General features: G+C 42.0%; 1 protein-coding gene across 2 annotated transcripts in view; it reads right to left on the bottom strand.

The window, feature by feature from the left end:
- The window catches only part of TGFBR3 (transforming growth factor beta receptor 3), a 211268-nt gene extending 194323 nt beyond the window's left edge, over positions 1 to 16945 (bottom strand). For both annotated transcript variants that reach the window (XM_090269730.1, XM_090269729.1), the window contains exon 1: positions 16631 to 16945. The gene's annotated coding sequence lies outside the window, so the exon portion shown is untranslated. The remainder of the gene's footprint in view (positions 1 to 16630) is intronic.
- Positions 16946 to 26097: the final 9152 nt, after the last annotated feature.

Here is a 26097-nt window from a genome sequence, read left to right on the forward strand (position 1 = left end):
ACTCACGGGAACAGAGAACAGATGGGCAGATGCCAGAAGCAAGGGGCAGGGGAAATGGGTGAAGGTGGTCAAAAGGCACAAACACCCAGTTATAAGACAAATAAGTCCTGGGGGTGTATGAAGATGATGACTACCATTAGCAATATTGTATTGTATGTCTGAAAGCTTCTAAGAGAATAAATCTCAAAAGTTCTCATCACAAGGAAAAACAATTTTGTAACTATGTGAGATGATGGATGTTAAATAAGTTTATTGTAGGTGATCATTTTGAAATGCATACGTATATCAAATCATTATGTTGTATCCTTTAAATTTATACATTAACTCAATTATATCTCAATAAAACTAGAAACAGTAAATAAAGATTTCCCTGAGTACTGTACAGAAAACAAGACTGAAGGGAGCCCAAAGTGCTGTAGATCAGTTAAGAGTTACAGTAAGTCAGACAAAAAAGGAGGTTTAGATCAGAATGGAGCCTCAGTTTCTTCACTTGTAAGACAATAACAAACTAACCTTACCAATATCACAGGGTTGTTGCCAGAATCAAATAAGATTTTAGATGTAACAGTTATCATTATTTATCATTAGCAGGCTGTCTCCAACAACGAGATTTGTTTTCCTGAGGCCTAGGATTAATTCAAGTCTCAACATTCAGTGGCTGTCCATGGCAGGGAAAAGACAAGGATTAGGGCAGGAATTCCACATGAACACCACTGGGTAGGGAGGCAGGAGGCAGGAGGCACACAGGGTACATGATGTATAGGGAAGCTGGACTCCACTCCACCCTGTACCTCCAGAACCTGGTCCACCCTCACTGCTGGCTGAGAGTGTGACTAACACATCTCTGGCCTCAGCATCCTTAAATTTCTTTAGTGTTGACCTTCATTGAGTCCTTAGAAGCCCTTCTGTCTATCCCAAGCACAACAGACCACAGTGCCCAAGCAAAATACTGCAAAAAGGGGAGGGTGGGCACGGATACATTTCACAAGGTTGTTTTGTTCAGGCTCATAAACTAGGATGGATTTTTCACTCACCCTTGCAATATTCCAAGAACCACCTTTCACATGCAATATTTTTTCATCCAAAGATTTCTGTTACTTACAATTTTAAGCCAGAATTAATAGTGAACTATACTTGAGGGTTCCAAACCTGGCTTACCCAGATGTGTTACACTGGACATGTCATTGAGCCTCCATACACCTCATCTGTAAAGTGATAATGGTATTTTGATTATAGTATGAGATAGAATATGGACATGGTATCTAAAACAATACCTGGCTCACACAGTATCTTTTTAAAAAATAAGAGTCATGGGAGCTTTTATGGTTAAAATACATCTAGACTTTCAAAAAAACAAGCAAACTACTAGTAGCAAGATAATATATAAACAGTTTATATCAAAATTTGTAGTAATTTAGGGTTTAGACTTTATCCACTAGAATTTCAACAATTTCTTCTATCACTAAAAGATAATGACTCCAAACTCAACACAAGATAAGAGTCCTAAAGATAGTTATAATATGGCAAAGCTGTTCCTAAAGGGTGGTAAAGCTACTGCCTCAACATCTCTGATGTAAGTTACAGGGATCCGGCTGCATGGCCATACTCAATTCTACCTTATGATTCCCAACTTAGCTTCAGGGGTTCAGTCAGGGGCTGCGGAACTCAGCCTGGCACTGCCACCAAGCCAACCAAGCTGCCTGGAGTAAGAAATCAGCTCTCAGCAGATGAGCTTATTAAATCATGAAGCTGCAATTATTCCAGCCAAAGTCAGCAATCTGAATATTCTTCGGACACCAGTCATCATCCCTCAGGCCCTTGCAAGCACTAGGCCATTAAAAAAAAGCTCTGGGGAAGCAACATCTACTAGACCTCCAGTAGACTATTTTGTACAATATATAGTAATTTACTAACATATATGATTCATGTGTTCATTTATATTCACAGGGATTCTACAAATATATGAATTTAGAATAAACACTCCAACAACAGACTATTTTGCTAATTACTATTAAGCATATTATTTTTATTTCTCTCTCTGACTTCTAATATAATTATTCCTCTTAGATGGGGGTAATCCTCCAATAGATACATTTCAATTTTTTAACTGATATTATTTGGTAAGGATAAGGCTCAGGAGGCCAAGCATGTGAAACATTAAGAATTAAAACCCTTCATATGGCTCTGAATGTAGCCTACCTAGTCCAACCTCATCCTCTGTATGCCAACCCTGGAGGTAAATCATTATGTAATTATTTTCTTCCACATATGGCTCTCCCACTCATCTGTTCACTCCAGAAAGAGGAATCACAGTCTACCTAGCTTACCACTTGGCCACAGCAGGCATCCACTAAAGGTATCATGATAGGTTGTGCACTTTACAGTGAAAAGCAGTATGGAAGGATGGTGAATTATCAGACTGTTTCTCAATAACAAATGATAAGTCAACAAGTAAAAGCTGTGTCTAAGAAAAAACCTACACCTCAGGCAGCCTCAAAGGAACAAGACAGGCAGGAGTTCTGGCATCAACATGTGTTACAAGCTCAGGCAAATCACTTAGTTTGGGCCTTAATTTCTTCATCTCTAATATAAAGAGATTAAACAAGAAAATCTTTTATCCTATACCTTACTTAGAATTGCATTAAAGGGGCTAAAAACTAATTCTGAATCCCCTCTATAAAATGAGATTTCCATCCAACTCACTTGTGGAAATTTAAAATGCATGATCACTTAATGGCTACCAGGAATGACAACATAAATGGGAAGTATTATCTAAGGAAAACATTCAATTTGACAACATAGTGTAAATAAAATACAGGCATCCTTGTTTCATTGAGTTCTGCTTTATCATGCTTCATAGATACTGAGTTTTTTTTGCAAATTGAACATTTGTGGCAACCCTGAGTCACACAAGCCTATTATTTTTCTCCAACAGACTCAGATGATGGTTAGCATTTTTTAGCAATCAAGTATTTTTAAATTAAGGTATGTACGTTATGTTGCACACTAAATGGACTACAGTACAGTGTTAATTTTTATATGCACTAAGCAACCAAAAAATTTGTGACTCACTTTATTGCAATATTCTTCTTATTGTGGTGGTCTGGAACTGAACCCACAATATCTCCAAGGTATGCCTGCCTGTATAATACATCAGCTATGTTTAATACATAATTTACATTAACAAAAGTATTTATGTAAATTATCTTGCGAGCAATGTAAGGCATGCACAAAACCTGAATTTTATCAGATCTACCCATTTTATCAAAACTACTATATTTATTCTATTCCTCAAACTCCATGAATTCTACTCATTCCACTCACCTCATTTGTTCCATGTTATCTTCTCCTCAGGGCCAACTCAGAATGTTAGAAATAGATAATATCTACTCCAACCCTTTAATTTTACAGCTTAGCAAAACCAAGAATTAAGATAAGTCTCAATGAGTGGCCCACTGTAACACAGCTAGTTAGTAACACAGCCAAGACTTGTCCACATGCTGCTTTGTAATTAGTCTGTGGTTGTTCACGTGTTTACACCACATTCTCCTTCCTATTAGAGGCTAACACCCTGCTTTCTTCTTCTGCCTCACAAATATCTAGCTACCATCTACTGAGCACATACTGTGTTTTTCTGATTTCCCATTTCATCCTCTCAACAACCCAAGGAGATAGATGTCTTTTACTCCATTTTATAGCAAGAAAAGTGAGACTTGACGCTGCTCAACAACCCCAGAGTCACCAGCTCACAAGTCCTGACATGAGGACTGGAGCCCAGGTCTGTCTCATTCCACAGCACATGCTCTTAACCACGAACAGGAACAACTCCAAGTACCATCACCAACCAGGCCCTGAACAGACCCTCTGGCTGTGCGCAGTGCGATTAGATCTAACATAAGGGATGTCATTTCATTTTGAAACTGAGGAGTCTCAATCAGCAGTTTTATTTTACTTTATTCATTCACCCAAAAAACATCTTTTAGCACCTACCTCATTCCTGATACTGTTCAGGGAGCTGGGGATAGAGCAGTGAACTAAACATGACACAGTTTTCACAGAGTTTACCTTCTAATGGAGAAGACAGACAACAGATATATAATGTATCAAATGGTGGTAAGTCCTATGAAGAAAAACAAAGCGGGTTAAGGAGAAAGCGATGAAAGGAGGGATGTTATTTTAGATGGACTGGGCAGGAAAGGTGGGATAGTGTGATTTATAGTAAGAAATATATATTTGGTCTTCTTCCCCATTTCTGGCACAGAGCTGCTAAAACTCTTCAAATTTCCTAAGTGATGAGAGGGATAAAGGTGTCTTATGTTACTGAGATGGATTTTGGACCCCAGTTAAAGACGGGGCCAGGTGCCAGGAGAACTAACCAGATTTGGAGGAGGAGAATAGAGGGGCTAGAGAATAGATAAATCAATCGCCAATGGCCAATGATTTTATCAATCATGCCTACATAATGAAGCCTCCATAAAAACCCAAAATGATGAGCTTCAGAGAGCTTTTGGGTTGGTGAACATGAGGAAGTTCTGGGAGAGTCACGCTTAAAGACATAGCATGGACGCTCCCTGCCCTTTCCCACATAACGTGCCCTATGCATCTTCCACCTGGCTATTCCTGAGTCATATCCTTTTATAATAAACTGGTAATCTAGTCCTCTGAGTTCTGTGAGCCACTCTAGCAAATATTCAATAAATCAAACCTAAGGAGAGGGTAGTTGACCTCCAGTCTATAGTGCGGAGGTCAGAAGTGCAGACCTGAGCCTGTGTCTGAAGTGGGATGAGGCCTTGTGGGACAGAGTCCCTACCTATGGAACCGGATGCTTTCTCCCGGTAGATAGTAAATAGTGTCAGAGTTTATCTGAATTCTGGGACACTCGATTGGTGTCTGAGAATTGCTTGATGGTGTGAGGAAACATCTCTCCCACACAGTGGAAATGGTGACCAGAACCCTTTTTAGGAGGCCTCATGGATAAGGTGACCTTTGAGCACAGAGGTGAGAGACAGAACTATGATAGTATCTGGTGGGAAAGCACCCCAGGCAGTGGGGATAGGAAGTACAAAGGTCCTGCAGGGACAGTATACCTGCTGTGTTCTAGGGGCACAAAGTGTGGGACCGCCAGCTGACCTGGATTCAAATCCTTGAATTGCCTCTTCTTAGTGGTGTCACTTGTGGGCAACTTACTAAACGTGCCTCATCTGTAAAGTAGAGATAATGATTCTATGTACTTCCCTAATGGGGTTGTTATGAGGATTAAGTTAATAACATGTAAAGCTCTTAATACCTATTATGTTCTTAGGGTTCAAGAAATGGCAGCTATGATTTTTATCTAGGTCATTGATAACTTAGGTCCATTCAAGATTACTTATTTTCAAGTCAAACCCAGGTTCAATGATGCTGCTGGCTTTGTATATGGCCAATCACTTCCTCCTAAGCCTCTAACTTCCTTGGCTGGGCTTCCTGTCCTGATGAGGAGGGTTCTCTGGGAACCATACTGATGTTATCACAAAGAACAGGAAGCAAATCACACTGACAGCACTGTTACACTAACATAAATTAGCTCTTCATTCAACATAACCCCTACCCTCAAGTTTCAGATGCTTCTTCAAAAATGTAATTTACTGTCCCTTGGATTTAAGTCACTGGTTTCACAGGACTGAATCCCAGTAGTGTCTCCTCACTGCACCACAGACAGAAACAAGTAGAAATTTCATTTGCAGCCCTGTGGGTTCTTTCCCCTTAGAGAGATAGAGAAAGGGAGAGAGAGAGGTGGGGGGTGGGGGGGGGGGGCACTGATTCGTTGTTACACTCATCTATGTATCCACTGGTTGGTTCCAGTATGTGTCCTGACTGGGGACATACCCACAACCTTGGCTTATCAGCACATTTTAACCAACAGAGCTACCTAGCCTCTGTCTTGAGAACGGTAAGTTAAACCCACTCTTCAAAATTGAGATGGTAATTTAATTTTTTAAAAATCCTTTCTCCAATGTCTTTTTTTGTCTAAACTTCCCATTTCTTTTCAAAGAAATGAGAACATCAAAGCAAAACTCAAAAGTCTTCTGGCCCGGCGGTCTCCACATCATTCCTTAAGAGCACAGCCCTGAAGCAGCTCTGGAAGGTACAGGGAGCTGCCCTGCTGGTGGGCCCAGAGCCCAGGGAGGCTGTCAGGGCCGCAGGGAAACTCTGCTCCTCTCCCCCAGCTCTTTTCTTTAATGCTGTGTTTACTTTTCATCTTCGTAGCCCGATGGGTTAAAGGGCAAACCACAGGCAGACAGAAACCACAGCAAGCCCAAGCCTGTTAAGAGGTAAAATGGGAGTTTTCCCAAACCACTTGTAAGGCTGGGGAGATGGGGAGAGCCCGAGGTTGCTGCTTAAAGTCACACAATTAAAAAGAGGCCTCGAATCTGAGTTTTATAAAACTCAGATTCTTCTTCCAGACAGATCTGATGGTTTTTCCTTTTTAATATCCTAAGTGTACATTTAACTATAAGAAATTCACAAAATCTTGCTTCTTCTCTTTTATTTATTCATCCAACAAATATTTACCAAGTGCCAGTTCAATGCCAAGACTGTTCTAGGTGTGGAATTCAACAGGGAATAAATAACATAAAAATCCCTGCCCTTGTGGAGCTTACATTCTAGTCAGGGGAGACAGACTATAAACAAGATGCGTAACTGTATATGAAGTAGAGATAAATGCTAGGAAAACAAGTAAAGCAGTAAAGAGGGAAAGGAAATATTTGAAGGTCTCTGGTTTGGTTTGTTTGTTTTGAGTAAGGTCCTACAGGAAGTGAACTCTGTACATATTTAGGAGAAAAACATTTCAAGCAAAGAAAACAGCACATGCAAAGGCCCTGAGAGAGAGTGTACATGGCCCACTAGGAAAATGTCAAGCAGGCCATGGAACTGGAGCAGAGTGAGTAAGCCGAAGGAGTGAGGTTAAAGAAGTAACAGGCAAGGGAGTCAGAGGCTGCTGATGCAGGACTTTACAGATTATTGTAAAGATTTTGATTTTTACTCTGAGGAAGACAAAAACAGTAGAGTGTTTTAAGCAGAGGAATGACAGGATTTGACTTAGGTTTTATCAGGGCCATTCTGGCTATTGGGTGGAGAACGAGGCAGAGGGGCAGAGGGAGGGAACCACTATTTCAGGCCATGTGATCTTGGGCAGTCCACCTAATCTCTCTGTACCTGGCGGTTCTCATCTTTAGAAGGAACTGAAGAGGATTACTTCTAAGCCCCACACTACCCTAAACCCTATGACTCTGAGTTGATTTCCTTTGTCTTTTCTATTGTGATAGTTAATATCGACTATGAGCTTGTTCTTTTCCCAGAGCTTTAACTGTCATGGAACTGTGTTGAAGAATTCAATTTGACAACATATATGCGAAGTCCATGCCATACACCCAGGATACAAAGACAGTAAGAACCAGTCTTGCTCTAGGCAAGTCCACAATCTGGCAGAGGAAGAAAATTCGTTCTCATGAGGCACAAGTGCTGTAAGAGAAATTAACAGGCAACCTGCCAGGAGGAACCATGTGAAGCATCACCAAAGAAACTGACAACGGAGTTTTCATGGACTGGGGATCTCCAGAGAGAAGGGAAAGGGGGGGGGGGTGCTAGAGGAGGGACAAGTATGATAGGAACAGAACATGTCAGGGCAGAACATGCTTCGAAAACCGTGAGGAGCCTGATACGAGCACAGTGAAGTGCATGGAAGAAGTGAAGAAAAAATGACTGAAAAAGTAGACTAACGTACTGTTGTTAATAAACTAGACGTCCCCTGCCAAGGATAATGGAACAGCAGAGATTTTCAAAATGTAAGAAACAAAAACAGATCTGTGTTTTCAAACTATAATGTGTGGTTACTGACCATAATAAATGAATACTTTGAGATAGAGATGCTGAAGTCAAGAAAAACTGGAAGACACCTGGCCAGGTGAGATGATGATTTGCAAATGGAGAAAATGCCAAGTGAGATCTGCTACAGGTAAGACACCGTGGGATTGGTGTACTTTGGCTAGGGGGAGTAAGCAAGTAAGCAGGAGTGAGGCGTAGATGTGGCCACTGAGGCATGGAAATAGCAGCGACTAAATGACTGAGAAGGGAAGGAAAAGGGAAAATGGAAACCCAGGGAATGCCAGCACCTGAGGATCAAGCACTGAAAAGGAAACCTGAACAGACATGAGGAAGGTAAAGGGAAAACCAGGAGAGGTAGTTCCAGGGAAGCCAAGATGATAAAAGATGGGGAAAACAGGAGAGTAAAGCCATGAATGCATCAGAGAGAGGGGAATGAGGATGCTGACTGAGAACAGGTGCAGAATTTTGCACTTTGCACCTTTTCTAGCACCCTGGCACTGTGTGGTGGGCGTGGGAGCCCGAGGAGGACACAGCAGGTGAGAAAAAAAGAGCCAATAGCCAAACACCACCAGCCCTGGCACACCCTGTTGGTATCAAAGATTCTGTACCACCAGGAAAGTTTTATTCAATACTCTGAGGACGGACGTGTAAGGTGTGAGAAACAGGAACTAAGATCTGCTAGGGGTGAGGTTCTTTTAGTTAACACCTGGGTCTCATAGACCACTAATCCTGAAACTAGCAGCAGGCTTTAAGAAAGGTTAGTTGCTTCTGACAAGTGCCAAGGACAATACACTCACCCACACACCATCCAACTTCCAGTTAGGCTTCTCACCTTTGCGTTCTTCTCAAACTAGCATCCTTAGTCTCTCTCCCCCCGGCAGAATAATGCTAAGCAGCAAGACTGTAGTTCTGTTCAAGGCAGGGCAAAAAGGATAATATAAGAAGACCATAGAACAACTCCCTAGTGTGATGCTAGGAGTCCATAACCTGCCACTGTTCAGTCAGGAAAAGGCTTTACCAGAAACACCAGTCAGTCCCAGATCACTGGGACCAAACCCCTCTGTGTCAGCAGAAACTGCCTAACTGCTCTTCTATTTGCTCTCTGAGAAACAAAAGGGAGGTAAAGGAGGTGGAGAGTCTTTAATCCCAAAACTACTCTTAAATTTCCAATATAGAATGCTTGAGACAAATTTGAAAGCCAACATAAAACTAACAGATTTTTTTTTAAGTGCATCTACTATCCTTTCTCCTTTACCCTCTACAAAAAAGCAACCCAACCACCAAATGATCATTTTTCTTGGCCTAATTTCCCTATTTTTGTGATATATAATTGGAAACAGGCTGCTTTTTCCTGGCTTCAGAGAACAGGACCTTTGAGGTTGTAGGAGTTGCCAACTACAGAACCTCAACCTTAGCAAAATTTCTTTGCAAATCTCTTACCTAGGTAGGTATCTACTTGAGTAGATTTAAATCCCTTAGGTTTTTGACAGATTACATTTAAATCCCTTACTACGATGCAAAAGTGAATTTTCTCCTAACAAATTAAGACACTCCCCTCCCTTTCTTAGCCTCCCCACCCAGTTAGGCCAAGTAGAATCCTGCTTTGTGTTCAGTATCTCCCATTTGAACATTACCAAAGCCCTACCCAGCAAGGTATGCTTTCTGAAGCATTTTTAAGAATTTAGTAGAACTGGTTCTACAGGAAACTTTATTAGCCCACACACTGAATGAAATTAAAACCTTGAATATCTTAGAGAGCAACCACTCTAATAATGAAATAGAGATACCACACACTGAAGATGATGTGAATACAGAAAACTGTGCATTACATCAAGTCGTCCTTCCCATAGCTCCTGTGTCAAAAGCCAGACGCATGCAATGGCTGTGCAGCAGCTCTTACAGACAGTGTGATGAACTCAACAAGGCACAACAGGGGTGTCTCCACAACACGGATTGTTAGCCTGAGTAGTTTTCAATGATTCCGGTTGTATACTATGAACACATGACAAGTAACAATCTCTATAAAGACGCAAAAATAAGAAAACTAAGAGGAATGCCTGCTCAGAAGCACCGGCAAAAAGAAACCAGCAATAGTAAACACATCCATTTAGAAGATCAGAAACTTCTCCCACACACATAGGGAAGACCTTATACTCCATTGATGCAAAATGTTTGTAATGAGTCAGTGGTGCTTTCCCTCAAAGTGAACTGAATTTGCCAGTCAACTGTACAAAGCCTAACATAACAAAATGAGACATTTATTCTTTATGGATACTCAGAAGAGTTTTGTTTTTTGAGTATGTTTTGTTTTAAAGAAAAAAAAAACAGAAAAGAGATAACACATAACAACACAAGGAATATCACACAAAAGTACTTCAGAGTACCCACACAAACACAGGGCTTTGCGATTTGAATCTTAGTATTTCACCTCAAATAACCTTCCAAGTATGAAAAAAAAAAAAAAGCCACATTCTGCTCCTGCAATCATCATATAAGTTAGTTAATTATGAAATGGAATCTGCAAATAGCCAGCAATGTATTTTTTCATCCAATGACCAATTTCATACTGTAAAAGCACATAACTCACTAAAAATGCTAACCAAATTATACTCCCAAAAGGGAATCTTTTCACACGCAAATGGAATTAAGTTTTCATCAAGTTTCCATCAATAAAATGGTAGAGTAAGAATTAAAAAAAGAAAAGAAATTCAAGTTCTGCTGGGCCCTCCCCCTGGTGTTCTTACTATCAAGCCTGGAAAATTGCAGACTTTCTCCCAAGGCAATCTGATCAACAGGAACGCTCAAGGACTAGTATTTGTAAAGACTGTTTTCTAAAGATCATTTGTTCAATGACTAATCCACTTATATGTTTTTACAAATGGTCCACCTGTGATTTCACCCACAAACCTGACCTTCAGCATGTAGCAGGGAAATGAAGTGTGCACTTGGAAGGAGAGACAAGCAGGTGTTTTTCTTCCTTCGGCAAATGGCACCCAACTCTGAAGCCCCCCTTTTTCCCAGAGCCTAGTGTCCAAGAGGTAGAGAGAGTATATGCTTCTGTATTTCCATCCTTTTCCTTAAAGTGAAGACAGAGCTCCCTGGTCTACCTACGGGCTGGAAGTTTCCTTCCCCTTCCTTTGCTCCTACTGGCCCTCGAGTTGGTCCAGGAGTTTTTCTCTTACCCCTATCACCTTTCCCTCCCTTCCTTCAATAAAGCTGGTGTAAAATCTTAGATTGTTCTCTGGGTGATTTCTCAGAGCAAGGCTACCTGACAGTTTGGTGCCGAAACCCGGGACGGGCTCTGAGACTGGTCACTGGCAGCTTGCAGGCAGGGGAGCAGTGGGCTGCGGCAGCACATCCCAGGCTTAACCTCTGACCCTGTCTGTAGGGACCCTCTCGCCCCCTCCCTCTCCCACCTTGCTCAAGAGATTAAAAAAAAAAAAAAAAAAAAAAAAAAGACAGACCTAACATTTCAGACTTAATTCTAAATTATTATTGTGGCTGCCCTGGTGGGTAGCTCAGTTGTTAGGGCATCATCCCCATGTGCCAAGGCTGTGGCATACAAGAAGCAACCAATAAATGCATAAATAAATGGAACAACAAACTGATTTCTCTTTCTCTCTCCCTCACAACACCAATAAATAAAATTTTAAAAATAAATAATTATTGTCACAACAATTTAACATTAAATCCCAACACTAAACTTTGTCAAGCTCTAAATCACAGTCTCCTTCCCAGACTTGAAGAATCTTTCAGCACAGACACTCGATAATAATCTACCATAAGCAGGAGATGTGAGGATGGCCTCGGGCAGGGTTTCGGGGCCCCTGTTTCAGACCTTCAGGAACAATTTCAGTTTTAAATATGACCTCCATCCGCTATAGGAATACCTGTACTTGTCAGCCTATTAAATCTTAATGTTTGGCCTGGAAAACTAAAGAATTTAAAAAAGTAGAATAAGGTTCAAATGAGAGTGGCCTCACACAAAACTTATATAAATGTTGTTTCAAACACAAAATATTGCACATATGTTGGTTGAGAGATAAAAATCATTACTCCTTCTCTAAGAGAAGGAAGTATGCTCAAAAATCTGTGCTCAATCTGTGCAAGGGCTTTGCAAACAGAAAATAAAGCTCAGTGTCAGTTAGCAAACAAGTGCACTGTTTCAAAAGATATAAAACCAGAAATCTAGAAATGGACAGAGCCAAGGAATGGACCCAGATGCTTCTCATAAGGCTCTTCTAAGCTGTGTTGATTTATTTCAGCTTGACTAGAATCCTAACAAATTGGCAATAGCTGTGTTTTATGAAACGCTACAAAGAGACAATGCTATCATTCCAAGTGTTACTCCGAAGATGTGAAACCAGAGAAATAACTGCCATGGATCTTGGTGCAGTAACATTCTTCCAAAGCCACAAATGCCCTCACTGAAATTATTGAAGGCTAACTGTTATTTCTGAAAGACTAGCTGTTCATATAACGTAGATTCACTTCTTCATTCCTAACTTCCATTTTCCTAGAGGCAATACAAGATTACTTTTACATTCAAGATCTCTAAAAACATTTATCTATCTTGAGGTATGCAAATTTTAAAAAGTAGTTAACATCTTTTGGCCTTGGCCAGGTAGCTCAGTTGGTTAGAGCATCGTCCCTACATGCCAAGGTCGAGGGTTTGACCTCCGGTCAGGGCACATACAAGAAACAACCAATGAGTGCACAACCAAGTGGAACAGCAAAATCCAACTCACTCTCTTTCTCTCTCTCTCTCTCTCTCTCTCTCTCTCTCTCTCTCTCTCTCTCTCTCTCTCTCTCTCTCTCTCCCCCAACTGCCAATTCCTCTTTCTATAAAATCAATTTAAAAATTGTTTAGAATCCTAATCCAATTTGTTAGAATTCTAACAAATTCGCAATAGCTGTGTTTTATGAAACACTACAAAGAGACAATGCTATCATTCCAAGTGTTACTTCAAAGATGTGGAACCAGAGAAATAACTGCCATGGATCTTGGTGCAGTAATATTCTTCCAAAGCCACAAATGCCCTCACTGAAATTATTGAAGGCTAACTGTTATTTGTGAAAATGTTTAAAGTACTTAACATTTTTTAAGTTTTATAATTTCAAAAGAAGTTTTAAAATACAAGGAAAAGGCTCCAACAGAGTGAAACAGCAATAAAATCACTTTTAAAATAAGAAAAGGGAAAAAATGAAGACTGTCCTCATTAACTAATGAACCTGACAATTATAATTAGTTTTTGCCCAATAGCAATGAAAGAAGGGGGGAGGTACATTTTTTTAAAACGGATTAACAGGAACAAGGGTAATTCAAAATGGCCACAGAGCAAATTCATCCAGGAAAGATATTATAGCAATGTTAATACTTACCAGTCATCTTCCAAATTCTAACTGTCCGTCTGTTAAAACTTGAAATGTAAAGTCAGAACTTTCTACAGATTTACAATGCCAGGAAATTGGTCATCACTTAGGCACTAAAGAAGTCAGTAGTGATCACCTTCTTTGTACTACTCCAAGGACATAGAGTCCTTTGGCCCTGGGTGCTTAGACCCAGATTCTGTTCTCAGAAAAGTCAGCAATCACTTGATTTTTTACAAGATACAACCGAGTTTGCATGCAAAAGCCAAAGATTAATTCCCCTGAGCCTTATAAAAGAATGAGACAATACCTTCCTTTAAACAAACCAATTTTGTCAAACTATAAAGGCTTTCCACCACAAAGCCCCAGGAATCCTTAAGGTATCTCGGCCCCCTGCTATCAGAAGATTTTTTTTTTTTAAGAGAGGACAATTAATTTGCCAAACTCTAAGACCAGGAACCTTAAGCCCATTAGGGAGCTGGAGTTTGATAAATGTTTGCTGAATGAGTAAACTGAATGAGAGCATGGAAGACTAAATTAGATACTAAATAAAATGCTACTCTAAATTAGGTCTAAATTCAATCTGAGGTTTAGAAAGAAGGAACTAAAATCTTAAAGTTATTTTAAAATAAGATCCCTTTGACTCTAACTTGGTAAATGAAATAAAGTCAACAATACCTGATGCACAAGAAACAAGAAAGGAAACTGGCCCACAAAACTGCAAAGATCCAAAACCTTTTTGAAAAGTCAGTATGACTTTTTACAAACAGGTTAAGTCTTAAATATTGTTTATATTATATTTACAGGTATGAGTGTCTACAGACACATCATACCTATACTAGACAAATACGATACTTCTGAACTTTTACTATACTAACATATAAGCTTCTGAAGAATGCACAGTAATAGTCTTGAACTTGGAAGATGTTAATGAAAAATGATAATGATAGGATTGTGAGTGTACCGCCTCCATGAGAACAAATTCACTACATGCAGTTTTCTACAAAAGACAAATGAGGATCATTACAAAAAGATTCACAGTGGATCTCTCTAGACTCCCAATTCTCCTAAATAACTTAAAATATTATTCAAAATACACAAAACTACTTTACAATCACCTCTTAAGGAAAAACCTACATGAACATTTAATATCTGTCTGGCCACCACAGAGTTGACATATATCCAACATACAGGCCTTGTCCTCAAGGCCATTCTCATTGTCATCAGTTGAAATTAAACCCAGTTCTCCATTGTAAACTCAGAAAGCAACTTGGTTATTTTGCTAGATAAATTCAAAACATTTTCCACTTCTGAAATGTATGCTTAATACCCTAAAAACTGGTTTACAAGCCTAACAGACATCAATAGTGTGTTATGCTCCCCCTGTTGGCTAATATTCAAAATAACAATGAATTCCCCAGGGGCTGCCTTTGAAGTGCTGGGGTTCAAAAGTAAGTTGGTGACTTTTATATTTAAAAACATGAACTGGAGCAACAGTTGTCAAGTAAAGTTGCCATGTAATGGTCAGATTCCATCAAAACAGGAAAAATTAAAGTTGACAAATGAGAAAGACAAAACTGAAGGGCAAAAAATATGCTGAAGCCTTGAAACACTGAACAATGCAGAATTAAAGCCAAAAGCAGAGAACACCAAGAAACAGAGCAACATCCTTTAACTGACACAATGGCATGAAATCAATTTCATTTTAATAGCCCTTAAGGGGGTAAGAATTATTTCCCTGCCTCTTGTGCCAACCCCAAGCTGTTTCCTAAGGAAGACAAGTAACACTGACCAACAATGTCTGGAGAATTAATAAAAGAAATTAAGAGTAAAGATCCATACTCATTAACACAAATCAGAGTTCTATATATAATTACTTGGAACCAGTTTCAAAGGAGCTGTGATTTGGCACCCCCATATCACCTAAATTAATCAGATACCTTATTTGTGCTTCAAGGGACATGTGTCCAACTCAGATGGGAAACTACAACAATGGGAGAAGACGCCCGGACTCACTGCACACAAATCTGGCTGCACTTGCTGCTCTCTGCTGAGTGACTAAGCTAACTCTGGAGTCAGAACTAATAGAAAGTTGTGTAGGAGCTTGGGCAAGTAACTAACCTCTATCTGTAAAATGGGACTATTCATGTGTTTACCACAGAGTTGGTGAGAGGATTAAGTGCAACTGTGTCAGAAAGACATTTAAGAGAGTGTCTGGTATAGAGTTTCGGCTCAATAAGAGTTAGCTATCTAAAGTGATTATGCAAAAGAAATTACTTATTTCGCACTGAAGTAACTGTTTGCAGGCTAGAGGGCCATTTCGGGAAAGAAAAAAGAAAATTAAAAGGTCCTGATGTGTGCTTTGCTACTTGTAGAAACTTCCGTCCTCCCTGACAGTTCGCTGACTCCTCGTGGAGATGGAGCGCAGCAAACCCAGGGCTTCCCATCTCCGCCAGTCAGTCCTACCATCCCCCTGCCCTCCTCGCTCTCTGTCACCTCGGGGCTCGGGACAAGCAGCACTAACGCAGCAACCCTATGAGGCCAGTACAATCTTAATTCCCATTTCACAGCTACGGAAATGGAGTGGTTTTCTTCTCTTGGCTTTTTTTGTAGACCCTAAATCCATTAAGTCCTACTCCGCCAAGGTAATTCACGTTTGACAAGCCGGTTTCCTACACAACCTGATTATGAGAAGTGGGGCAAGTGCCCTGGTAAGAACAAGACTGCAAGCAGATTGTCCTAGCAACAATCCAAGATTTCCAAGCTCGTTCTAACCAAGGGAACAAGAGAAGCCTTCCACATAAACCGGGTAAAGCGGCTAATAAGTTACCGCGGGGTGCGTTCTCTGCTGGGGCACCGGGCTGCAGGGCTCCGCGCCGCCCACACAGCGGGCACCCTGAGGGCGCGGCCCGCGGGGAGCGCAGCTCCTGTCCGTGCGCGAGCCCCGCGGCCGCAGTCTCTGCAAGGGCAACTGAATGCAAACTCACAACAACCCGCTCCCACCCACACTGTCACGCGCTCGGTGGGAAGTGACCCGCGCGCCCCGCGGAGTCAGAAGAAACCGCAAAGAAGAGCAAGGGCAGGCGCGGAGGAGAAGTCTGCCCCGGCACAGAGCATCACCTGACCGCTGCCCCTCCGGGAGGGCCGCTCCCCACGCACCTCTGGCCACGGGTCCTTGGCTCCTCGGCGCCCAACCAACGCCACCCTTCCAAGCCCGGGGGTCCGGGCGGCCGGAGCGACCCCGGCCGTGAAGCAGGCACGGAGCCCCGCGCAGCGCTGCAGGCACCGCGCAGCCTGCAGAGCCCGCGGCCGGGACGGGTGCTGCTGGGCTAGCGGCGCGCCTAGGGGAGTCCCGGCTTGGGCTGCAGCACCGTGGGGCCGGGTAGGCACGTACCTCGGAGGCGGTGTGTCAAGCGGAGATCCACCCGCCGCAAGTTGGGAGGAAAGCAGAGGCAAGTTTCCCCGCCCAGCGTTCGGGGGCCGCGAGCACCGGCAGCTGCTGCGCGGCGGCGCAACTACGCCATCCGGACCCGCCAGAGACTTTCACCTCCTGCGAAGAGCTCCGGGAATCGCACAGGGCAAGTGGCCGGGCACGACAGCCACCGACTTCCCTCCCTCACTCACTGGGAAGAGGAAAGCGCCGCTCGGCGTCCCTGAAAACCTCGATTACCCCCATCGGGCCGACCCAGCGCACTAGCTAGCCCTTGCACACACATGCGGGCGGGGATGGGCAGGACGCCACAGCAATCAGCGTGCGGGGGGAAGGGCGCTCCTCCTCCGCCAGCCCCACTGACGGCTCGGGGCCACGGAGAAACTCCTCCTCCCGCTGCCCGCCTCCTCTCTCCTCCCCCTTTTCCTCTCGGACTGATGGATGAGCCCCGAGCGCTGCTTGCGCCTGCGTTTCCCTTCGGGCCAAGGACGGAGGAAAAGAAGAAACACGGGGAACGGCCGGGCTGCTGCGCGCCCAAGTTAGGGCGGTGGGTGGGGGTCCCAGTCCTCCAGGAAGATTGGGGTGGGAGGGGCACGAGTAAGCGGATGCGGGCTGCAGAGATTCGCTTCCTCAAAATAGGTCCTTCAAACTTTCCAGGATTCCCTGGAGAAGCTGGGTTTTTATTTGGTTTCCTTCGTCTTTATATAAAATTCTAAAACCTCCAGTAACTTGATCACACCTTCTCGCCCACTCCCTAGCACAATTCCCTTGCACATATTAATTCTATCCCTGTTTGTCCCCCCCACTCCAGTCCTGCTTCTTATCTCATGCCTGCAGGGTCTTGCCTCCTCCTCTCCAACAGATGAGAGTGCATTACCCAGCCTAGTCCCCGTGCTTGCTATATAAATTAGTACAAATAAAGGAGCTAGGGTAGCGTAATTGACGCTACCCTAAGGTCAGCGTGACATAAACCAACCTGTCGGGGGCATTGCATTTTCTGGAGGACATGTGCCTGTGAACTACCCTGCAAGAGCTGAGTGCAATGAAGTAATCAGAACACCACTTTAATACTCTTGTTTACACCCCATGTTTCTTTTTAATAGATACGCTTAAATCACAGGACACTTGTTTTACCAAGAGGCTGGTTAAATGACCATTGTCTGACAGGTTTCCAAGACCCGATTTCCAGTCCTGACTGCCCTTGGACTAGCTGTGTGACGTTGGACAAAGAGCTTAAACTCTCCAAGTCTCCTTTCTTCTATGTAAAACGAGGAGGCTGGCCTAGGAGACTTATTTCAGTTTTCAAGTGTTATGGCCTACACTGTTGATATCCTGGCAAGTGGAATGGAGAGGTATCTTATATTATTACTTGGAAAGTTTTTGAATTTTCCTACTTTGAGAGAAAATAAAGTATTTCTCATCCTTTTTGTTTTGTCCCTATTCACCCAACTGGAGAATCTTTCACAAAGGTCAAATTGTCACTGATCACCTGGACTTACTGCAAAAGCCTCCTCTATGAACCGTTTATTCTTTATCCATGTTTATTGAGCATCTACTGTGAGAAGCTTGAGCTAGGCCTTGGAGATACACAAAGGCATAATACCCTGAAGGAACCAATAGTCTAGGTGGAGTTAGCCTCAGTTTTGATACAGTCTCTCTAGATTTAAAGTGTTAAATTTCTCATAGACTCAAATTACATAGTATTCATGCCTCAAATTGTCGTTTTAGTTTCAAGTGCAGGCATGAACACTTGAACTGGGTGTGAATATTTAATTCTACATTTAAATGTATCAATCATGTTAAGTAAGGCTTTCTAATTTCTAAATAAAACGGTATAGTAAGAGAGAGAAAAACCAAGTCCTAGATAACTTAGGAGTGTCTTGTCTTTAAAGAATGATGAAGTAACTGTTCACAATGGAGCCAGGTTTTCAACAGTGTAACCAACATCTATTGAACAATTAATTACTCTGTGCTAGGCAGAGTCCTAAACACTCTATATGTATGAACAGATATACTCCTCACAGCCCCATAAGGCTATACACAAACCACACATTAGCTGAGGACTTACAACTAGCTGAGATAGTATAGCTAACAAGTGGGAGGGCCAGGATTCAAACCCACACACAACTACCTGGCTCTGAGCCCAAGTCTTAGATCATGAGGCCATACTACAAAATCTTTACATAGTGGCAAAATGAAAGATTCGGGGGCAGTGGAGTAGGGGAATTGGTTGATTGACTGGGATTTTTATTTTTTCAAAAATTTTTAAAATCAGGGCTATTTAATTAGTTTCTCTAAATGATATGGAAAAATGAGAATTTGTCATTTTTTATAAAACTAACAATGTCTATAGAGGCATTTGTTTAAAACATCTTTACACCAATAATGTGATATTATTTGTAGAAATCTAGACACCTGAAGCATAGAACAAAGGTTTAAAATAAACTTAAATTTTTGATTCTCCAGAGAAGGTTTAGAAATAGGGTTCCCCTGCCTCTTATTAACTGATTTATATCGGGATGAGTCCTGTCCTTTCCCTTGGTTTTTTACAAAGTAGGACTATGTTCAAGTTACATTATTTGTTTCTACAAGATGCAAGCTTCCTTTGGTCCAAGGTAGTGTCTTGGTCTTTTGTTTCAAATTATTTCAGAAATAATTCTAAGTGTGGTGGGGGGGGGGGGCTGTAGTAAATAAAGAGGTACACTTTGTCTCACTTGTATAAAAACATTTGACAGAAGAGAGTCAGTGAGTGATTTACTGAGGCTGTGTTTCTCTCAAGGAACCATCCCTCCTATAGGAATGGACCTGCTCCTTTATGATGACTCAGATTTACTGGCATGCCTCCAGATTCGGTTGATTAGCAGACAACTGAACAAATTAATAATAACTTGCTTATGTTCCTTACAGAAGCAAACACCTCAAATTTCTATATCACCAGAAAATCATTCAGTTGTTTTTTTCTTTTTAACAAGTCCTCATATAATACTTAGTGCTCTTTACAAATTCTAACTCATTAAATCCTTGTAACAGTTCTATTATCCTCATTTTGTTCCTGGGACCCCAATGTTAAAGTCTGTCTGCCTACTCACACTGACCCAAAGAAATGCCAGAGCAGGAGTTTGCAGTATAGAAAGAAAAACAGGTTAATATTGAATTGACCAATCCAGAGACAGGAGCTGATGCTCTAAAGACAACTCCCCAATAGTGTGTAGGTTATAGATTATATAGGGCAAAATCACAAGTCAACATGGATTAGGGGGTTCAGGATTATGCTGGGAGCTGATTGGTTGGAGGTGAGGTAAGGGTAATAAATCATTTCTTCAGTTCTGAGGTCTGCTCTGGCATCTGTTCTCATGGGAAAATAACCAAGGGCTAGGTCCACCTTAGAGCCCAGGAGCTGAAAGGTAACTTAGGTCAAGATATAATCTTTAGCCTGCTGGTACCTGTTGACCATTAGTCAGGTCTGGGCTATTGTGTTTTGCTGCTTCTAGTCTAGGTCTGAGAGAGAGAGAGAGAGGATTTCTAGAACTAGGACTTAAAGCTAAATTTAATCAAAGTCATAAGGACCCTCAGTTTCAGTTTTACAGATCAGAAAATGATGTACAGAGAGGTTAAGTAACTTGCCAATTGCCACACAAGTGGTAGAGCCAGGTGCTCTGGCTCCAGAGTCTACTCTGAACCTATACTTCGTGCTGCTAACAGGTGAAAGGGAACCCCCTTCCACTCATAGAGTCTTACTTTTTTAAAGCTCAATTCTTTAAACGTTTCAAAAGATCAAAGCCAAAGTATGTTTAGGAGAAATATTACCCAGCCCCAACCACTACCACATAGTAATAGATTCCTTTCACCCAGTAAAGAGGGGGAGAAGGGATACCAACTTTAAAGTTTGTCCGAAACAGCCAACATCTTGGAGGCAATTGCATAACTACTCTTAAGATGTGTGACAGAATATGAAACAAATGTTCCAAAATTGTTGTGACAGGATATGGTCTACAAACTACAGCATGTGCTCCTATTTTCTGCTCAGTTGGCCCATTATTACAGATAGATTTACTACTTTATTTCTAAAAGCTGCCCATAAAGATTTCAGTTCATGCCTAGAGGTGTTTTATGTATCACTGTAAGCTCAGGCCATAAGCTAAAACCACATTTTCTGTATCTGTATCCAAGATTTGAATTTTATTTTCACTGATAAAATTTGCAACTGGCAAATTTCAAATTGATGAGGAAAAAATCCTATCAGGTGAATCTGTATGCAGAGCAGAGCCCAAAACAGACACCTGATTCATGCCTGGGGGATTCTTCCTCTGAACTTAGAAATAAAATCCAAAGAAAATTCCCTTACAGAAACCATGAGTTCCTGCAAACTTGTCATTTCCTGTGCTCCCATGGAGGTTTCCACAATGCACCTTCAATTTCCCCCTCAGTGGGGCTCCTGACAAAGCAGGAAACCTCACACCATTTCAAAGTAACAGCAAAACCCCCGAGACCCTGTGGTCTTCATTCTGGAGCGGCTGTGACAGAGCCTCTGCTCTCCCTGTCTTGGGAGCAGGGATCCCAGGAGGAAGACTTCACTCTGGCCCCCATCTAGGTGGCTGCACTGGAGAGAACTTTTGGTCTGGCTCATAGAAGAAGAAAAATCACAAACTATAGACACGTTATTTTGTTTGTTTTTTTAATTGTTTATTCTATTACAGTTGTCCCAATTGTTTTCTCTTTGGCCCCCCTCCACCCAGTAGCTCCCCGCCCCCCACCCGCAGTCAATCCCCTCTTCAGTGTCCATGCCCATGCGTCATTCATTCATGTTCTTTGAGGAGTCCTGTTACAGAAACAGGGGAGTCCAAAAACAAACCCCATAGTTTGTGGCTGGGAGATAGGGAGCAGGAAGCAGCTTTCAGACTGCCCTTGCCTGCCTGGAGCTAGTCGCTGGAAACATTGTTGCAAAGATCCGCTTTACTTCCAAGACTCAGGAAGATGGGCGGGATCTTGGACTGTGGGCTGGTACGGAAGAAGCAGACAGAGTCTACGTGGAAGAAGCAGACAGAGCATACGTAAGGTTCTCTGAATGGTCAGGACGGTTTGCAACACCCACTGCGTGATAGGACGCAGGGGGAGAGAGGAGGCAGAGAGGGAGAGAGAGGAGCTGCGGACATTTTGGGCTGGCTCTGGCTCTAGGAGGTTTTCTCTCTCAGGCTCTCTCTGGCCCTCATGCCCTCACTCTCTGGCTCTTGTGGGCTCCGTCCATGTGGCTTGGACCAGGGGTCTCCAGGCTGCGTAAAGAAGAAGCTCTCGCCAGGCGGTTTTGAGAAGGAGAGGAGATCCGCACGGTTTGCATGAAGAAGGCAGTTTACAAGGAGGCTGAGAATCAAGGCAGTCCTGCATTGAGAGCTGGAGGGCACCACAGCACAGAAAGGACCTCCCCAATCAGAACTGAGTGATTGGCAGCTACTGGTAAAGCTGAACTGTGCCTAGGAAGTAGGGAAATGGTGTTTCTGACTTTCCTAAGACTGGCCAGGTCTGGGAGGGGGAGGCAGGACTATGTGTAAATAAACAATTCTTTTTCTTTTCACCAAACTCTGGTATTAAGAGTTATAATTCTGGCGGCAGGCAATCGGGCCCCTAACAAAACAGCCCGTGGGTTCTGTTTCAATCGGAGCAGCCCAATGGTTATGATACAGTCCCTTCCCCTTCCTTCCACCATCCTCCCTCCTCCCCTCTTACAGCTGTCAATCTGTTCCATGTTTCCATGTCTCTGGTTCTATTTTTCTCGTTAGTTTACTTTGTTCATTAGCTTCCAGTTATAAGTGAGATCATATGGTATTTGTCGTTTGCCAACTTACTTATTTCACTTAGCTTAATATTCTCCAGTTCCATCCATGCTGTTGCAAAAGGTAGGAATTCCTCTTCTTTCTGCTGCATAGTAATCCACTCATCTACTGATAGACACTTGGGCTGTTTATAACTCTTGGCTATTGTAAATAGCGCTGCTATGAACACAGAAGTTCGTAGCTTCTTTTGAATTGGTGTTTCCAGATTCTTAGGGTATATTCCCAGCAGTGGAATAGCTGGGTCAGAAGGCAGTTCCATTTTTAATTTTTTGAGAAAATCCCATACTGTTTTCTACAGTGGCTGCACCAGTCTGCATTCCACCAACACTGCACTAGGGTTCCCATTTCTCCACATCCTCACCAGCACTTGTTTGCTGATTTGTTGATGATGGCCATTCTGACCAGTGGGAGGTGGTATCTCATTGTGGTTTTAATATGCATATCTCTAATGGCTAGTGATGTTGAGTGTTTTTTCATATGTCTATGGGCCCTCTGTATGTTGTCCTTGGAGAATTGTCTGTTCAGGTCCCGTGAACATTTTTAATTGGATTGTTTGTCTTCCTAGTGTTGAGTCACATGAGTTCTTTATATATTTTAGAGGTTAAACCTTTGTCCGATGTATCATTGGCAAATATGTTCTTCCAAAGAGTTGGTTCCCTTTTCATTTTGATGATGGTTTCTTTAGCCGTGCAGAAACTTTTTAATTTGATGTAGTCGCATTTGTTTATTTCTTCCTTTATTTCCCTTGCCCTAGGAGATATATCAGCAAAAATATTGCTGTGTGGGATATCTGAAATTTTACTGCCTATATTTTCCTCTTTGGCTTTTATGGTGTCATGACTTATATTTAAGTCCTTTATCCACTTTGAGTTCATTCTGATGTGTGGTATGAGTTGGTGGTCTAGTTTCATTTTTTTGCATGTACCAGTTCAGTTCTCCCAACACCATTTATTGAAGAGACTGTTTTCACTCCATTGTATGTTCTTGCCCTCTTTGTCGAATATTAATTGACCATAGAGACGTGGGTTTATTTCTGGGCTTTCTATTCTGTTGCATTGATTTATGTGTCTGTTCTTATGCCAGTACCAGACTATCTTGAATACAGTGGCCTTGTAGTTTAGCTTTATATCAGGTGTGTGATCCCTCCAACTTTGTTCTCCTTTCTCAGGATTGTTGAGGTTATTTGGGTCCTTTTAAGTTCCATATAAATTTTTTTAAGTATATTTTATTGATTAGGTTATTACAGTAGTTCCTATTTTTTTCCCCTTTGCTCCCCTCTGCCTAGTATCCCCTTTCCCTCCAGCAATCCCACCTCCCTTAGTTCATGTCCATGGGTCATACATATGTTCTTTGGCTTCACTCTTTCCTATATTATTCTTCCCCTTGTCTATTTTGTACCAATTGATTATGCTTCTTAATCCCTGCACCATATCCCCATTTCTCCCTCTTCCCCCTCCAAGCTGATAACCCTCCAAATGGTCCCCATATCTATGATTCTGTTCCTATTCTGGTTTGCTTAGTTGAATTTTGTTTTTATTTTTTAAATTCAGTTGTTGATAGTTGTGAGTTTGTTGTCATTTTAGTGTTCATAGTTTTGATCTTCTTTTTCTTAAGTAAGTCCCTTTGACATTTTATATAATAATGGCTTGGTGATGATGAGCTCCTTTAGCTTCACCTTGTCTGGGAAGCACTTCATCTGCCTTTCCATTCCAAATGATAGCTTTACTGAATAGAGTAGTCCTGGTTGCAGGTTGCCTTTCATCACATTGAATACTGGGTTCAGGAAACAAGTTACAGAGGCAAAAGAAGGGCCCTTGGAACTTATTGGAACTAACGAAAAAGCGAGGCAAGGAAAACAGGCCTGAAGGAAGGGGGTGGGAACAGCATGGGCATGAGAGAGATAGACATGGGTTATACATCCTAAGAGTTTTTAAGGGAGGGGATTTTAGGGGAGGTCCCAAGGGAGGACCTCAATAAAATATTCATCAGCTTTTCAGGTGTGTCTTTTCAGGGTCATGGTCTCCAGTGATTGGCCAGCACCAGGGCAGAGGGTCATTAGTCAGTGCAGCTGGTCCTGATGTCAGCCATGGCATCACTTACCTGGTTGAGCTGCTTTTCTGGACCTGAAACTGAAACACAACTGAGGCCTAGAAGTTATCTATAGGGGTTAATGCTTAAGGGAGTGGTTGTGCAAGAGCCTGCACCGGAGTTGCCTGAGGCCACTCTTCAGCCCCTGTTCTTCCTCCAAGGGGGTCTAGCAACATACCAGGGGTGGAGAGGTCAGGAGAGGGTCCAAGCCTCATGACCAACAATATGAAAGGTAAGGGGGTCTAAACTGTATGACCAGCGATATGCTAGAGGAGGAAAGATCGCCCTGGGGGTGAGGTCCTTGGTTCCCCAGTTTTTCCTGTTGCTAAGCACCTGGGGCTTTCTGCCCTAGTGACCTTCTGTACCTGGCCCATCGTCCTTGCTCTGCTCACATCTAACTGCTCGCCACCAGAAGGAGGAGAGTTTCTCAACTAGGTCCTGCACACGTGTTCTTTAAAATTCAGTAATAAGTTCAATAAAAAATTTTTCATTTTATGTTTTCGTTTTAAAGATAATCTTAAAAAGAAGTTTCAAAAGAAATTTTTAATCTCTTTTTTGGGGGGTGGGAAGGCAGGGATAAATTAAAAACCAACAGACTTTTCCATAATAAAAGACCGATTTCTTAGGTCCATGTATTTCAAATTAGTCAATGTATACCCAGAGCTTCCTAAATGTTTTTTTTTAAAGAGTACTTACAGGGGTGGGGACTGACTGTGGGAGAAGGGGTGGGCCGGGTGGGGGGAGCAATGGGAGGAAAAGTGGGACAACTGTAATAGAAAAACAATAAATAAATCAAAAAAAAATTTTAAGGGTACTTACATGGTGAATATCTGAGAAATGCACTATAAAATTCTTAATTAAATTTTCCTTTAAAGTTTCCCCAGTTTACTCAAACAATTTATGCTGCTTTCTGTGAGACCTTAGCTTCTTTCATGTTTCAAAAACCAACCAATATTCACTGAAATTTGCTAAGCCATATTAAGAGGTGAAAGATACATATAGAGGTGACAGGAAATATAATAAAAAGATAACTAAGGAACAAATAAGTTCTATATGGTAACTGTCAAATGTGACCATAAGTGCTAGGAGAATTGAGATGATCCTTGGTAAGAAGTGAACTGAGGCTTCAGTGGATGCAGAGAATGGAAAGAACAACGTAAACAATGGCAAAAGGATGCTACAGCTATAAAGCAGGAATGCCTGAGAGACTGGTCCCCAAAAAGAAGCTACAATAAGAACAGATTATTTACCTCACTATTAAAGACTATAAGGATCTCACAAGCCTGTGTTTCTATCAGTCTCCATAAGAAATCCAAGTTTTCTAAGTCATTGCTCATTACCTAGACTCTTGTCATCATATGGCTCTGAATGTCCCCTAACATAATTCAATCTTTTTTTTAAACTTCCAAACCCTCCCAGTTTTCTCTCTAGAATTTATGACAAATGAACAGTAAAATCCCTTATGTAGTTCACCTCTGGAAAAAGCTGGCCTCTCAGTTCCTTGACTTTCTCCTT

The sequence above is a fragment of the Furipterus horrens genome, unplaced genomic scaffold, assembly GCF_987537825.1.
Source record: "Furipterus horrens unplaced genomic scaffold, mFurHor1.1.pri manual_scaffold_3, whole genome shotgun sequence".
NCBI classification, from domain to species: Eukaryota; Metazoa; Chordata; class Mammalia; order Chiroptera; family Furipteridae; genus Furipterus; species Furipterus horrens.